General features: G+C 41.6%; 1 protein-coding gene across 1 annotated transcript in view; it reads right to left on the bottom strand.

Moving 5' to 3' along the window:
- kcnip4a (potassium voltage-gated channel interacting protein 4a) overlaps positions 1-16,860 on the bottom strand; it is a 203,456-nt gene that overhangs the window by 62,333 nt on the left and 124,263 nt on the right. The window lies entirely within an intron of this gene.

The following is a 16,860-nucleotide window of genomic DNA, read 5'->3' as shown; positions in this document are numbered from 1 at the left end:
ATAACAACTGCAGAGGTTTTGAATTCATTAATGCATGGCAACACTGCGAAGCCCTTACGGTCTTGAATAAATTAGTCAGTCTAACACCTCAAACATTGTGAGACTTACATGGTCACACTGAATTCAAATGGCATTATGGAGATACATTACTGTTTTCCCCATTGCTCTGAAACCGAGGTCATTTAACCACCTACAACTTCAAAATCTGTCTGTAGCCCAATCTGTTATTGGCCTTAGGAGTCACAATCATCCAAAACGAATTCACCTCATCACTGTCACTCTCCCCTGTCAGAATTGATTAACTGGGATACTTTCATCAGTATTGATCAGCAGGGTGCTACTTTTTTTTGTCTGTACCACTGTAATCCTAATTGACGGGGACGGTCCAGACCGTTTCAATAAGTTCCCCTCCCACTGATGAGCGCTAAAGACAACTGAGGGGACCATGGGTCAGGACACCCTGGGAAAGGTCATGTCAATCACTCCAGCGCTGCCTATAGACATCACTTTATCATCATCTTGCATGTAACAGATGTGCTGAGGTTTCCCCTTACAGACAAGTAGAGATTTTATGGCAGTAGAAAATAACATTTCTGTTTTATTAAGGAAGGTGTCAAGACATGACAGAGTACGCCAGACGAGCCAGGTTGTAAATTGAGACTTTAATGGGCATTTGCAAAGATGTAAATAAACTTTAAGTAACTTGGTTGAGAGAGGGAGAGGATTTGCTGAGGTTATTTTCTTACAGTCCAATACTTTCAGTCAGAGGAGGCAACATACTGAAACGATGTGGTGTAATTTAAAAGGGACACTACTTAAGGCAACAAAAGGATCCAAAGCTCACATGGTCACTTAACTTTGATAAACGTGTCAATCAACACGAAACTGCATGCCACGTAAAAAGTGAGTGCTGGTTGAGTTACACACACACACACACACACACACACACACACACACACACACACACACACACACACACACACACACACACACACACCTATCCATACTGACTATACAGTAAACATTGCATTAAATTCAACCAAGAATACCCTTTGAATTCTCATAGTTTTAGAATGACCCATGATAAAGATATTGTGTCATATGTACCAGAACAGCAAACACGTACAGGGAGTACAAGGAGCTGTAATTGCAAGTGTAAAAAGGTTACAGTGAAAACAAAAGGTTGACCAAACCAGGGCATTGGCACCACTAGCAAACTCTGCTGAAAGCCCAAGGGTGAAGCACCATCTCTGCCAGACCCCTTTCAAAACCCAGCCTCCAAAACAAACCGCAGAGAGAACATTAACGTTATGTAAGACACCAAAGGACAAGGTTAGCAAAGAAATGAAAATGTCTGGAAGCCATGTTTCTTTTTTACTGGACCTTTGGTCATTTTGGCCGTGATGCTGAATGATAATGACATGAATAAGACTAATTTAGTCTGCTGACTAAATGTCCCTATGTGTAATGGAAGTGGATTTTGGCTCGAGTGTAGAAATGAACGATGAATCTTAGCTAAACAAGGTGTATCCACTATTCACACATTGTAGTAATTGGATGTTGGGAAATTCTGCCCAACTACATACAGATAGGCCTAGATGTGTATTTGTTTAAAATAAATACAAATGTATCCTGGCATAGTAAGTTAATTGAGAACCAATATGCATGTGTTGCTATGTATATATACTATTATTATAAAAAACTGGGTGGTTCGAGCACTGAATGCTGATTGTCTAAAAGCCATGATATATCAGACTGTATACCACAGGTATGTCAAAACATTCTAATTGCATTTATAACCAGTTTATAATAGCAATAAGGCACCTCGGGGGTTTGTGGTATATGGCCAATATACCACAGCTAAGGGCTGTATCCAGACACCCCATGTTGTGCGACAGAACAGCGCTTAGCCGTGGTATATTGGCCATATACCTATATTACTGTACATCTATTGTCCTTGACAGCAACATTTTCAATTGAGTTAAAGGTGCTACACAGAAGTTGTTTTACATTTTTGCTTTGTAATTTCAGAAAAGGTCCATAATACAGAATGTCTGCAGTAATAGTGGATTAATAGTGTTTCACTGTATTACTTAACTGCCAGTGTTGTGATTGGCTGTAATATTCGCATATAGATTTTTCCACCGGAGCGGCATCTGTTGTTAAAGTGTGAAAGCTGTTCTGACTTTGCTAAAATTCTACACTGTTCGCTCAGTGTAGAATGACTTCTGAAAGTACATTTCGGTTTTGGTTCACCAGCTTCAAACAGCTGTAAAAACAATATTTTTTGTTATTGAAAATATACTGAAAAATATAAAATGCAACATACAACAACTTCATAGATTTGACTGAGTTACAGCTTATATAAGGAAATCAGTCAATTGAAATAAATTCATTAGGCCCTAATCTATGTATTTCACATGATTGGGCAGGCCCACCCACTTGGGAGCCAGGTCCAGCCAATCAGAATGAGGTTTTCCCCACAAAAGGGCTTCATTACAGACAGAAATACACCTCAGCACCCCCTCAGTCAATCCCACAGGTGAAGGAGCCTGATGTGGAGGTCCTGGGCTGGCGTGGTTACACGTGGTCTGCGGTTGTGAGGCTAGTTGGACGTACTGCCAAATTCTCAAAAATAATTTGAGGCGGCAGCTTATGGTATAGAAACAAGCATTCAATACTCTGACAACAGCTCTGGACATTTCTGCAGTCAGAATTCCAATTGCACGCTCCCTCAAAACTTGAGACATCGGTGGTATTGTGTTGCGAGGCAAAAATGCACATTTTAGAGTGGCCTTTCATTATCCCCAGCACAAGGTGCACCTGTGTAATGATCAGGGGTGCAACTTTCACATTCTGAAATTGCATTTTTGTCCCCCCTCCAATTGTATAATTGGAATGTGATATAAAACAAGTTTTGTGTGCTTTAGGATGCGGACGCCTCCGAGCGGTCGGGTAGGCTGGATTAAAAAAAAACATATACAACACCAGTCAAAAGTTTGGACACACCTACTCATTCAAGGGTTTTACTTTTTTCTACATTGTCGAATAATAGTGAAGACATCAAAACTATGAAGTAACACAGATGGAATCATGCAGTATTTAAAAAAAGTGTTAAACAAATATATTGTCTATTAGAGATTCTTCAAAGTAGCCACCCTTTGCCTTGATGACAGCTTTGCACACTCTTGGCCTTCTCTCAAGCAGCTTCACCTGGAATGCTTTTTCATCAGTCTTGAAGGAGTTCCCACATATGCTGACCACTTGTTGGCTGCTTTTCCTTCACTCTGCAGTCCAACTCATCCCATCTCAATTGGGTGGAGGTCAGGTGATTGTGAAGGCCAGGTCATCTAATGCAGCACTCATCACTCTCCTTCTTGGTCAAATAGCCCTTACACAGCCTGGGGGTGTGTTGGGTCATTGTCCTGTTGAAAAACAAATGATAGTCCCACTAAGAAAAGCAGATGGGATGGCGTATCACTGAAGAATGCTGTGGTAGCAATGCTGATTAAGTGTGCCTTGAATTCAAAATAAATAAGTCACAGTGTCACTAGCAAAGCACCCCCACACTATCACACCTCCTCCATGCTTCACCGTGGGAACCACACATGCGGAGATCATCCATTCAGCTACTCTGCGTCTCACAAAGACACGGTAGTTGGAACCAAAAATCTCACATTTGGACTAATCAGACCGAAAGGACAGATTTCCACCAGTCTCATGTCCATTGTTTGTGTTTCTTGGCCCAAGCAAGTCTCTTCTTCTTATTGGTGTCCTTTAGTAGAGGTTTCTTCGCAGCAATTTGACCCTGAAGGCCTGAGTCACGCAGTCTCCTCAGAACAGTTGATGTTGAGATGTGTCTGTTACGTGAACTTAGAAATTGCAGCCCAAATAAATGCTTCAGAGGCTGGTAACTCTAATGAACCTTTCCTCTGTAATAGAGGTAACTCTGGGTCTTCCTTTCCTGTGGCGATCCTCTTGAGAGCCAGTTTCATCATAGTGAAAGGACAGCGGAGTCAATCACCACCTTCCGGAGACACCTGAAACCCCACCTCTTTAAGGAATACCTGGGATAGGATAAAGTAATCCTTCTAACCCCCCCCCCCCTTAAAAGATTTAGATGCACTATTGTAAAGTGCTTGTTCCACTGGATATCATAAGGTGAATGCACCAATTTGTAAGTCGCTCTGGATAAGAGCGTCTGCTAAATGACTTAAATGTAAATATAATAGTGCTTGATGGTTTTTGCAACTTCACTTGAAGAAACTTCTTTACATTTTCTGGATTTCCTGACATTCATGTCGTAAAGTAATGATGCCAAAGTTCATCGACACCCAGCAGGTGATGTACTGCACACAAAGAGCGTTTTTTATGACGCGTCTTGTCCTTGAAGACAATATAGTTTAGCCAACCACAAATTAGAATTACAACTAGAAGTATAAAGTATCCACAGTGTTGGGTCCAGTGGGGCAGCCAGTGCCTGATGCAATGTTCAAGTTAATCTTTCCAGAACATGGAAGTGCAATAGGAGAAATTGTGTGTTTTGCAGATGGCACCCGGTTTACTGCCTGGTGTTGCTCAGAAGTGATCCGAGCATGCTAATGGAAAACTCCCTGGGTCATACTGTACATGATTCCTGCTGGACAGGAAGGGACATTTCCAGCTCCAATATAGTAATGAATGGGAATATAGACTCACATAGGCCAGTTTATTAGGTACACCCATCTAGTACCAGGTCGAACTCCCCTTTACCTCCATAACAGCCTGAATTCTTTGGGGCATTCTACAAGGTGTCGGAAACGTTCCACAGGGGTTTTGGTCCATGGTAACATCACGCAGTTACTGCAGATTGGACAGCGGTACATTCATGCTGCGAACAGCCCGTTCCATCTCATCCCAAAGATGTTATATTGGGTTGAGCTCTGGGGACAGAGCAGACCACTCAAGTAAATTGAACTCGCTGTCATGTTCCAGGCAATGTTTTTCCACTCCTCAATTGTCCAGTGTTGGTGAATTCGTGCCCACTGGAGCCGCCCTTCCTGTTTTTAGCTGATAGCAGTGGAACTCGGTGTGGTTGTCTGCTGCAATAGCCCATCCGTGACAAGGATCAACGAATTGTGCTTTCCGAGATGTCGTTTTGCACACCACTGTTGTAATTACGACACTCTTGAACAATTCTTGCCATTCTCCTTCGACTTCTCTCATCAATGAGCTGTTTTCCCCCACAGGACTGCCGCTGACTAGATGTTTTTTGTTGTTTGGGTCGCACCATTCTCGGTAAACCCTAGACACTGTCATTTGTGGAAAAACCCAGAAAGGCGGCCGTTTCTGAGATACTGGATCCGGCGCGCCTGGCACAGACGATCATACCATGCTCAAAGTTGCTTAGGTCACTCGTTTTGCCCATTCTAACGTTCAGTCGAACAGTAACTGAATGCCTTGATGCCTGTCCGCCTGCTTTATAGCCACGGCGACATGACTCACTGTCAGTAGGAGTGATACATTTACATGAACGGGGTGGTGTACCTAATAAACTGGGCAGTGAGTGTATGCTAGGGCATCTGTGGATGACAGATATAGGCCTACAGTACTATTACTGGACTGTGGCATAACTGATGTTCCTATGGGGCACTGTAATGGACAGCAATGAGAACTTCTGAGCACACTCCCAGTATGATTCCAATAAGTATGAAGTACATGTTCAGTTTGTTTAATCAATTTCAGGTTATGGTTGAGTCTGCGTGGCAAAGGAGAAGGGACAAGCATCTATCTTTCACCAAGGAGAGAAAGACACTGTTCTTTGTACAACTGTACCTTGAACAAGAATTCTAAAATGAACAAAAGTGATGGTGAATTTCTAAAATATAAGTCCATCACTTCTACCCCCAAATACCAGACATCTGCAAGACTGCCTAAACACCATTCCACTCCAAAACATGACTGGATTGGAGATGTAACACGTCAATGTAGTTATTGACCAACTGTCAGGCGGTCTAAAAGCTTTGCCACCCGACATCCTGTCAAGGCGATTATGCTGGGGTGAACTGATTTACGAGATAGTGACCACATCATCTGGTTTTCGCAGGTTCATACCACACACTGTGAAGGTTGATACAGTTTCTTTATCCAACCACCACAGCAACAGATCGATACAATGACCACTGCTGAAAAGTAAGACAATTGTCTTTCAAAGAAATAGACAAAAGATTTACCTCCAGTATATCAACCTAATTTAGTGTCCCTTGTGACGTAAAAAAAATAATATATACATTATTAGACACACTTGAATCTGCTTGTAGAACTTCTTAGGAACAATAAAAGAGAGTAACTGAAAGCATGTTTGTATATGACCACAATGGATATTGATTAAGCAACGGCAATTGAGTCTCTCTCTCAAAACAGTGAAAACAGCCTTTTAGCTTTTAATGAACATATCACTATTTCCTATGTACATGTGAATGAGAATACAAGGACCCACCAACATTTGATTCATAGTCTTAACTACGGTCTAAAGTGTGTTTACCAAACCATAGCCTGACGGATGGTCTTTAACTAAACTAAAAGTGCTTACTAAACGTTTCTACTAGACAACTGTTCCCGCCAAATTAAACAGTTTATTTAGTCATGCCACGTTCTGTGCTCAGTTCAACAGTCTGCCCTTACTTAGTAACATCTGAGTGGCAATGATGTCCCTTGTGTACACCAAATGAGATGTGTACCGAGCTTATAATAGTAATTCACACATCCTATGATTAGCCAACACACTACAGCACAGAGGAGAAGGGCGCTTTCTTGCGTATGTAAGCACACAGTGCAATACAGCGATGACTACACAAGCGCATATACAGTACACACGCACCAAGAAAAATAATCCCTCCCACAATTTTCCTTGAAAATATCAAAATGTTTTAATGAACCGAAAACGCAGAACGACTTAAATTCAAGAGGCACTCTTGACCTGTAGGCCAATATTAACCACAACTGGAGATAAATTACAGTATGTCTGAGTTGACTAAGCCTCCAGCTCCCGTATCTTCCTCAGCTAATTCGGTATCTCTTAATGCGCTCTTTACACGACACATGATAGTCCCAGGAAATATACTTTTGTAGCATAAAGAGACAAATCTAGATTAAAATCTCTTTGAGGGTTGTTTCCCCACACTACCTCCGGAGCAGGGTTTCCGTTAGCCGGTAATCCCAAATAAAATTGTTGCTGGCTAAATTGCCCAGGAGAATACACGGTGCTCAGAATACAAAAATCACATTACGATTATGGTAATTAATCTTAACAGAACATGCAACTCCTGTAATGAAGCAGCCAATAAAACAATTTTCAAACATTTTCCTAAATTACATTTCGCCAAAAACTCTAAACAGTGCACCTGATGAGAGCAGCTCCATATGTGATGGATAAAAATCTCAGTTAGAAACTTAGAGGGTGAATCTAAAGATGCAACTAGGATGGGCTGCTAATATGACTATGATTGCGCCTTTGGCTTCTGGACAATGAAAGAAAGTTCATATGAAAACAAATACAACAGGAGAGAAATGCATAGTTTCAATGGCATATGAGGAAGTATTTTTTAAATAATTGCCCCCGTGTTTCTATGGTCAGATTATGCCTAGACTTCTTTGAAGCAAGGTAAGACAGGCCTCATAATATGAAGTAAAATGTTCAGGTTTCAAACAATTAAGTGCATACTGCCTCCAGCTCACAATACAAAGACGGTTGGGGGATGCGCTGACAGCCTACCGTTGCCTATGCACTCGAATGGCGAATGGGAGGCGTGCTTCAATTACCAGTTGAGAAATAAAAATAGATGCTCTTTTAAAATCGTGGCCATAAAAACTGTTTAACACGCAATCACATTTAGAATTATTGCGCATTTCACTCCAGCAGAGGAGAGAAGCTGCAGCAGCTCTAGCACTGTCTGGCCAGTGATCTTCTGCTAAAAATAGGCTCTGTATGCTGTGATCAATAAGATACATGACGGACTAAAGAAAATACACACGCCCCAATTTAATTCCCCCAAATTTGGCTAATTAACCTATAGACCAATAAGAATGACAATCAAATGTTTATCCATCAACTGGTATTTACATAAATGAATAAAAAGCATTCTGCAATTTGGATTGTTTTTTCTCCTAATCAATTTGGCTGGCAACTATTTTATTTGAGCCAAAAGCCATCAATTACCGGCTAACGGAAACCCTGCTTCGGAGGTAGTGTGAGAGAAATCTAAACCACATACTCCTCTTAGTGGTACAGTGTAATGAAACTACACGTGTCCCACACTACATCCCTGCAAAGATGACCTTAAAACCAGAACACAGCATTTTTGCTCTTAATTGAAAATTAAAGGCTTTTAAAATATCCACACATTTGCGAATCGTTGCATTAATCAAGTGTGCAACATTATGTGCAATATGGTTTAGATTTTGTTTGTCTATATACTATGGTATTTACGGTATGCTAATAGCTGGCCACACCACATCCAAGGCTAAAGTAAGGATAGTGTAAACAGAACAGTTGCAAATGATGTTGAACAGGGATAGTTTTCACTACGCATATATTACTAATGTAAATTCACCCTTACACAGTAGTTGACCACCCCGGTCTTATAGTGGCTGGCAACACCAGTTTAAGTTTCCCAAACTGCTCTCAGACACTCAACAACAAAATCAAACAAGCTTCATTGGCAAGAAAGGAGCAATATAATACAAAACATATTACATACCAAAATAACACATAATAATCAAGTTAGGAGAGCCACCAATGGACAAATATCTCTCGCGTATACTACAATTCAAAGCCCCTCACTCTCTTTGTTTTCCATCGCTGTCTCTCTCCTTTCTATCCATCTCTCTCTTACCCTCGGAGAAGTTGATGAGCCCCAGCAGGTGCAGCAGTTTGAGCGAGGCACACACCAGCACCACGATGCCCACCGTCTGCAGCCCCTCAGTCTCCCACACCATGTTCAGCATGGCGCCGCCGCCACCATGCCCAGACCCTGCAGCCCCGACTTCGGACCCCGACCCGGCCTCCTCGCCCTCGGGAGCCCCGGCCGCGCCCTTGGCGCTCCAGTTCCCCCGCGCCCACTCCACCGCCGTCGCGCCCACACACACGGGCTGGGCGCCCCGAGGCACCCGCCTACCGCCCGCTCACTCCCCAAATCCAAACTGGGTGGGTTGGAAGCGGAACGGGTGGATAAGGAGTCTGCCTTAGAGTCCCAGAAAGTCTGCTAGAGGCATACAGAAAATGTTAGTCTCGTTAAAAAGTAAGAGAGTAGAGGAAGAGTGATGAAGATAATAACGTGGCTCCTAAAGTCCTTTTAAAGAGTGCCTTTTTCTCTTCGACTCTCTTCTTGTCTACGTATGTATCTCTCTCTGTCAAGGGAGAATACTCTAAGAGCTACGGATGAGGAGTGAATGAACTGCTATGTTCCCTCTGACAGTCACTCTGGCTCAGATGTAGAGAGGGGAGGGAGGCAAAGGAGGGAGGGAGTCCGGGAGGGAGGAAGAGAAAGAGAGGAAGGGAGGCAGAGGAGAGAGAGGCAGAGGGAGGGACGGAGTACATGTAAAAGATAGCGCGAGCGAGAGTATAAAAGAAAGCAAGAGAGAGAGGGAAGGTATATGAGAGAGAGGGAGATAGAGAGGGAGGTAGAGGGAAGGTATATGAGAGAGAGGGAGATAGAGAGGGAGGTAGAGGGAAGGTATATGAGAGAGAGGGAGATAGAGAGGGAGGTGCGGAGAGAAAAAAGTGTTAAATGTATGCACTAAGTCGCTAAATGACTAAAATGTCAAAGTAAGGTAGAGAGGAGGCAGTTAAGAGAGAGATATATGGTGAGAGCAAGAGAGAGACAGTAGAGAGTGAGAAGTAGAGAGGGGAAGGTAGAGAGGGAGTGTGCAAAGCTGTCATCAAGGCAAAGGGTGGCTACTTTGAAGAATCTAAAAAATATTTTGATTTGTTCAACACTTTTTTTGGTTACTACATAAGTGTTATTTCATAGTTTCTCTTCACTATTATTCTGCAATGTAGAAAAAAGTAAAAATAAAGAAAAAACCCTTGTGTCCAAACTTTTGACTGGTACTGTACATATTAATTACCCCAAATAGGACAATCAACAATCAGGTCAATCTACAAAAGACACTAGGCTAGTGGGACCTATGAACATACAGTACAGTTCTCTAATATTACTACATGAAGAGGAGTAGGCTAAACCCTGTGAATATTGGTCTAAACTTGGTTAGAGTACAACTATTGGATACTGGGACAGTTGTTAATTTACATAAATGCATATTTCCCCATTGGAGCATGTGATAATAATGAGATAGTAATGAGAAACAGTCCATTTGAAGGGACAGCGACAGGGACAACGGCGCCATAGATTAACATACGCTCAGTTATAGCCAACAGTCAATTAGGAAAGTAGAAAGTTCAATCTACTGATAGCCGCTTTCATTTCAGTGACTGATTGTAACATATATTAATGGTTGTTTAAGCCTCTGTCTAACTGAACCGTATTTTGCGAGGGTCACTTCATTTGAAACAGGAACCTTTCCCAACAAGAGCAAAAAGCTAATTGATTACTCTAGCTCATTAAATGTGACTGATTACATTTAGGATCCATTTGATTCAACAGAAATCTATTGAAGTGGGTAGGAGGTAGATGGGAAAAGCAATGTAGCTTTTCATAACCTAACTACCCTCTAGCGCTGTGCGTGTGTACTCGCTCCAGAAAAAAAGCCAGTGATCATACCCCCACCTACAGGGCTGCTATAGAACTGTTCACAATACCACCGACTTTATTATGGTTTATGAACTCTTCTGAGCTGTTCTCCATCTACCCACTGAACCATCCTTTCAACTAACAGTTCAGCCACATGGAGGCAAAAAATAAGATAACTCGTGACTGACAGCACCTTTGTTACATCTAATACAGTAAGTCCCCTATGAAGACAAATCTATACCCGTTTTCATTACCATTTTGCTGAAATTTACTCAGCTCTTATACGGAATGTAAATTCAAGAACAAATGAAAACTATTTTTATCTTCTCGCATGAATAATTTCACATAGTGCCATTTTTTTTATCCACCAAACATAGGCTACTGTACTTAATGAAATCGGTATTGTGAGTGCTCATTGGCAGTATGTGTGTTTCATTCACAGTGCTAAGATGTCCTCAGTGACAATATTACTCTAAAAGGCCCCTGGGAGTAAGGGATCTCAAATGTCAGATTTGTGTTATTGCAGGAGAGGCACTAAGGACATATACCTGTTTCACGATTACTCTTGATAGAGTAAGATACGGTACACTGCACAGAGAAATGGCTTGTTATCAAAAGTCAACTCAGTTGGGTTCTCACTGGAGATGGGAATGTGTTTTTAATTGATGTCAAAATGTCAAGCTAACCGTGTAAATGACAACAGAACGAAGGCAATATTACACCTCGACTGCAATAAGCCTACAAAATTATGCACATCCTTTTTAATAATTTGACAAGGTCAGACCAGGATTTTAGTTTTCCAAACAACCTCCAAAACGATGATCATTTTCATAGTGGCATAACATTTAACGTCTTAACCTCAGGCCACTTGAGGGCTCTACCAAAGCCAAAAGGTGGAAGACCTCCTGGACAAACAGTCATTAATAGGATAGAAATGTGTACTGTATACACTACCATTCAAAAGTTTGGGGTCACTTAGAAATGTCCTTTTCCATGAAAAAATACATGAAATGAGTTGCAAAATGAATAGGAATATTGTCAAGACGTTGACAAGGTTATAAATAATGATTTTTAATTGAAATAATAATTGTGTCCTTCAAACTTTGCTTTCGTCAAAGAATCCTCCATTTGCAGCAATTACAGCCTGGCAGACCTTTGGCATTCTAGTTGTCAATTTGTTGAGGTAATCTGAAGAGATTTCACCCCATGCTTCCTGAAGCACCTCCCACAAGTTGGATTGGCTTCTTACATACCATACGGTCAAGCTGCTCCCACAACAGCTCAATAGGGTTGAGATCCGGTAACTGTGCCCACCACTCCATTATAGACAGAATACCAGCTGACTGCTTCTTCCGTAAATAATTATTGCATAGTTTGGAGCTGTGCTTTGGGTCATTGTCCTGTTGTAGGAGGAAATTGGCTCCAATTAAGCGCCGTCCACAGGGTATGGCATGGCATTGCAAAATGGAGTGATAGCCTTCCTTCTTCAAGATCCCTTTTACCCTGTACAAATCTCCCACTTTACCACCACCAAAGCACCCCCAGACCCTCACATTGCCTCCACCATGCTTGACAGATGGCGTCAAGCACTCCTCCAGCATCTTTTCATTTTTTCTGCGTCTCACGAATGTTCTTCTTTGTGATCCGAATGCCTCAAACTTAAAATTAAACACTTTTTCCAATCTTCCTCTGTCCAGTGTCTATGTTATTTTGCCCATCTTAATCTTTTCTTTTTATTGGCCAGTCTGAGATATGGCTTATCTTTGCAACTCTGCCTAGAAGGCCAGCATCCCGGAGTCGCCTCTTCATTGTTGACGTTGAGACTTGTGTTTTGCGGGTACTATTTAATGAAGTTGCCAGTTGAGGACTTGTGAGGCGTCTGTTTCTCAAACTAGACACTCATGTACTTGTCCTCTTACTCAGTTGTGCACCGGGGCCTCCCACTCTTTCTATTCTGGTTAGAGACAGTTTGTGCTGTTCTGTGAAGGGAGTAGTACACAGCATTGTATGAGATCTTCAGTTTTTTGGTAATTTCTCACATGGAATAGCCTTCATTTCTCAGAAGAAAGTTATTTGTTTCTGGCCATTTTAAGCCTTTAATCGAACCCACAAATGCTGATGCTCCAGATACTCAACTAGTCTAAAGAAGGCCAGTTTTATTGCTTCTTTAATAAGCACAACAGTTTTCAGCTGTGCTAACATAATTGCAAGAGGGTTTTCTAATGATCAATTAGCCTTTTAAAATGATAAACTTGGATTAGCTAACACAACATGCCACTGGAACACAGAAGTGATGGTTGCTGATAATGGGCCTCTGTACACCTATGTAGATATTCCATGAAAAAATCAGACGTTTCCAGCTACAATAGTCATTTACAACATTAACAATGTCTACACTGTATTTCTGATTTTAAAAAATGCTTTTCTTTCAAAAACAAGGACATTTCCAAGTGACCCCAAACGTTTGAATGGTAGTGTACGTTGTGTCGGAGCAGTTTATTTGCGACTCCACTTTGTCTCTGTACTGACATTTTGCCTGTATGATTTCCTTACGGAGGGCATAACTGTATTCAACCATATTCCCAGTCACTTTGCCGTGGTTAAATGCGAAGGTTCGCACTTTCAAGTTTTGCGCCAATGCTACCATCTATCCACGGTTTTTGGTTTGGGTTGGTTTTAATAGTCACTGTGGGAACAAAATCCCCTATACACTTCTTAAGGAACTCCGTCACCGTGTATATGCCAATGTTATTCTCAAAGGCAACCCAGTACATATCCCAGTCTGCGTGATCAAAAAAATCTTGAAGCATTAATTCCGATTGGTCAAAACAGAGTTTAATAGACCTTAGCATGGGTACTTCCTGTTTGAGTTTCTGCCTATAGGATGGGAGGAGCAGAATGAAGTCATGATCTTATTTGCCGAAGAGAGGGTGGGGAGGGCCTTGTAGCCATCCCGGAAGGGAGAGTAACAATGGTCAAGAGTTTTTGAAGCACAAGCATTACAGGCAATGTGTTGATAGAACTTAGGTACCGTTTTCCTCAGATTTGCTTTGTTAAAGTCCCCAGCTACAATAAATGCTGCCTCAGGAGATGTGGTTTCCAGTTTACACAAAGTCTAGTGTAGTTGCTTGAGGGCAGTTGTGGTATCGGCTTGAGGGGGAATATACATGGCTGTGACTAACCAAAGAAAATTATTTTGGGAGGTAATACGGTCTTGCATTTGATTGTGAGGTTTTCTAGGTCAGGTGAACAAAACCACTTAAGTTCCTTTACCTTATCACAATCACACCATGAATAGTTAATGAAACATACACCTCCGCCTTTCTTCTTCCCGGAGAGTTCTGTATTACTGTCTGCGTGATGTACTGAGAACCCAGCTGGCTGTATGGATGGGGACAGTATATCCGGAGAGAGCCATGATTGCTTTAAACAGTATGTTACAGTCTCTGATGTCTCTCTGGAAGGATATCCTCGCCCTGAGCTTGTCTACCTTATTGTCCAGGGACTGAACATTAGTGAGTAATATAATCAGAAGTGGTGGATGGTGTGCACGCCTCCTCAGTCGGACTAGAAGTCCACTCCGAATACCTTTTCTCCGCCGGGCGGCGTCTTGGAGCAGCCTCCGGGATAAGTTAAATTGCCTTGAGGGGTACAAACAAAGGATCCAATTTGGGAAAATCATATTTCTGATCGGAATGCTGGTAAGTTACCCCCGCTCTGATATCCAAAAGTTTTATCCGGCTATATGTAATAACACAAAAAACATTCTGGGCTAATAATGCAAGAAATTACAACAACAACAAAAAATACTGCAAAGTTGGTTAAGAGCAATTTGTATCCTACAATACAGTAGAGCAGTAAGTCATTCAGTCACCAACACGCATCTCTAGACGCCAAATGGTGTCAATTCACGGAACCATAGCAAAAATGATAAACACTTGGGAGACTGTTTCAGACCCCAATAGAGGGTAAGCGAGCACGAGAAAGATAGGAAGAGGGAGAGAAAGATAGAGTGAGTGTTCTCCTTCCATCAATATTACAGATTAACCTACGATTTGATAGATCGTTAAATTTTTTATTCCAATGGAGGACATGGGTCAACTGACATAACAGGTAGTGTGTGTGAACCTGGTGAAACTTTTTTTGTTGGAATACAATACAGTCCCCATATTCCAGCAACATCTCTCTTCCAGTGCATCTATAGTAGCCAGTGTCTGAAAATGTCACTCGGCTTTGTCGATGGATAGTGCCTCTCCATTCCGAGACTGATTCCTTATCATGGAGCACATGTGCCACTGAAAAACCTGAGGCCTTTGTTCCTCTGTCTCTGCAGGCGAAGATATTGATTTTGGGGACAGATTACATATTTTCTCTCTCATGGCTGTCTCTCGTTGCCCTCGTCCTGTCATATTCGCATGGGGGGGGGTCTTATCACCAGGTGTCTGGACTGACCGGGCCCTGCAGGAAGAGGTAAAAGACAGTCCTCTACATCGACAGTGTGCTTCTGTTTGGAAGCTAGAGTTGCGTTTGCACAGGGAATGAAATCATGAAATTGCATCATGAATAGCCAGCAATCGATGAATAAGCACCGTTCCCAGTGGGATGGTCTTTGTCAAATGGGCAAATTAATTTGCATCAGAACTTTAAAGTTTAAAGTAACTGATGTTTTTATGCCTTTTCATCCCAAAACCCATAACTATGATGATTCCAGAATGACAAATCAAAAATGCTAATATAATACACCACGGGGGAGATAGTAATTACATTTGCTGTCGTTGAAAAAGTAACCTCATTCCTTGTTTATTAGCTCCCCCAATGCATACCTAGCCACTAGGCAGGCTTAAAAAATGCAAACTAATTTCCATTAACCTGTTGAGGTGTAGGGGGCAGTATTTTCACGGCCGGATGAAAAACGTACCCAAATTAAACTGGTTACTACTCTGGCCCAGAAAATAGAATATGCATAGTATTAGTATATTTGGATAGAAAACACTCTGAAGTTTCTAAAACTGTTTGCAGGCAAAAACCTGAGAAAAATCCAACCTGGAAGTGGAAAGTCTGAGAATTGTAGTTCTTTTCATTCTCTATCGAAACTACAGTTCCTGTGGGGTCACGTTGCACTTCCTAAGGCTTCCATTGGCTGTCAACAGCCTTCAGACAGTTATTTCAGCATTCTCCTGTCACTGGGCAGATAATAGGAGCTCAGTCAATCAGTGGACTGCCTATGGACAAAGGGATTGGATATGCGCGATCCCGCGCGTGCACCGTTCCTTCTTTTTCTTCTTGAATGAATATGCCATTGTCCGGTTGGAATATTATCGCAATTTTACGTTAAAAATACCATAAAGATTGATTTTAAACAGCGTTTGACATGCTTCTAAGTACGATAATGGAACATTTTGACTTTTCGTCTCTGGTACCGCGCTCGCGCATTATGCCTTTGGATAGTGCTCTGTACGCACGAACAAAACGGAGGTATTTGGACATAAATATGGATTTCTTGTGGAAGTAGCAGTCCTGGGAGTGCATTCTGACGAAGATCAGCAAAGGTAAGAGAATATTTATAATACTAATTCTGAGTTTAGGTGACCCCGAACTTGGCGGGTGTCTGTATAGCTTGCTGTGATGGTGAGCTATGTACTCAGAATATTGAGAAATGTGCTTTCTCCGTAAAGCTATTTTAAAATCTGACACAGCGGTTGCATCCAGGAGTAGTCTATCTATAATTCTTTAAATAATTGTTATATATTTTGTCAATGTTTATAATGAGTATTTTTGTAAATTGACGTGCACATTCACCGGATGTTTTGGTGGCGATACATTTTCTGAACATCACGCGCCAATGTAAAATGCTGTTTTTGGATATAAATATGAACTTTATCGAACAAAACATACATGTATTGTGTAACATAATGTCCTAGGAGTGTCATCTGATGAAGATCGTCAAAGGTTAGTGCTTCATTTAGCTGTGTTTTGGGTTTTATTGACATGTCCTTGCTTGGAAAATGGTGATTATTTTTGTCTATGTACTCTCCTAACATAATCTAATGTTTTGCTTTCGCTGTAAAGCCTTTTTGAAATCGGACAATGTGGTTATATCAAGGAGAAGTGTATCTTTAAAATGGTGTAA

The sequence above is a fragment of the Salmo trutta genome, chromosome 5, assembly GCF_901001165.1.
Source record: "Salmo trutta chromosome 5, fSalTru1.1, whole genome shotgun sequence".
Classification (NCBI taxonomy): Eukaryota; Metazoa; Chordata; class Actinopteri; order Salmoniformes; family Salmonidae; genus Salmo; species Salmo trutta.
Note: the sequence above shows the minus strand (reverse complement) of the source record. Positions and strands in the feature narration are given on the sequence as shown.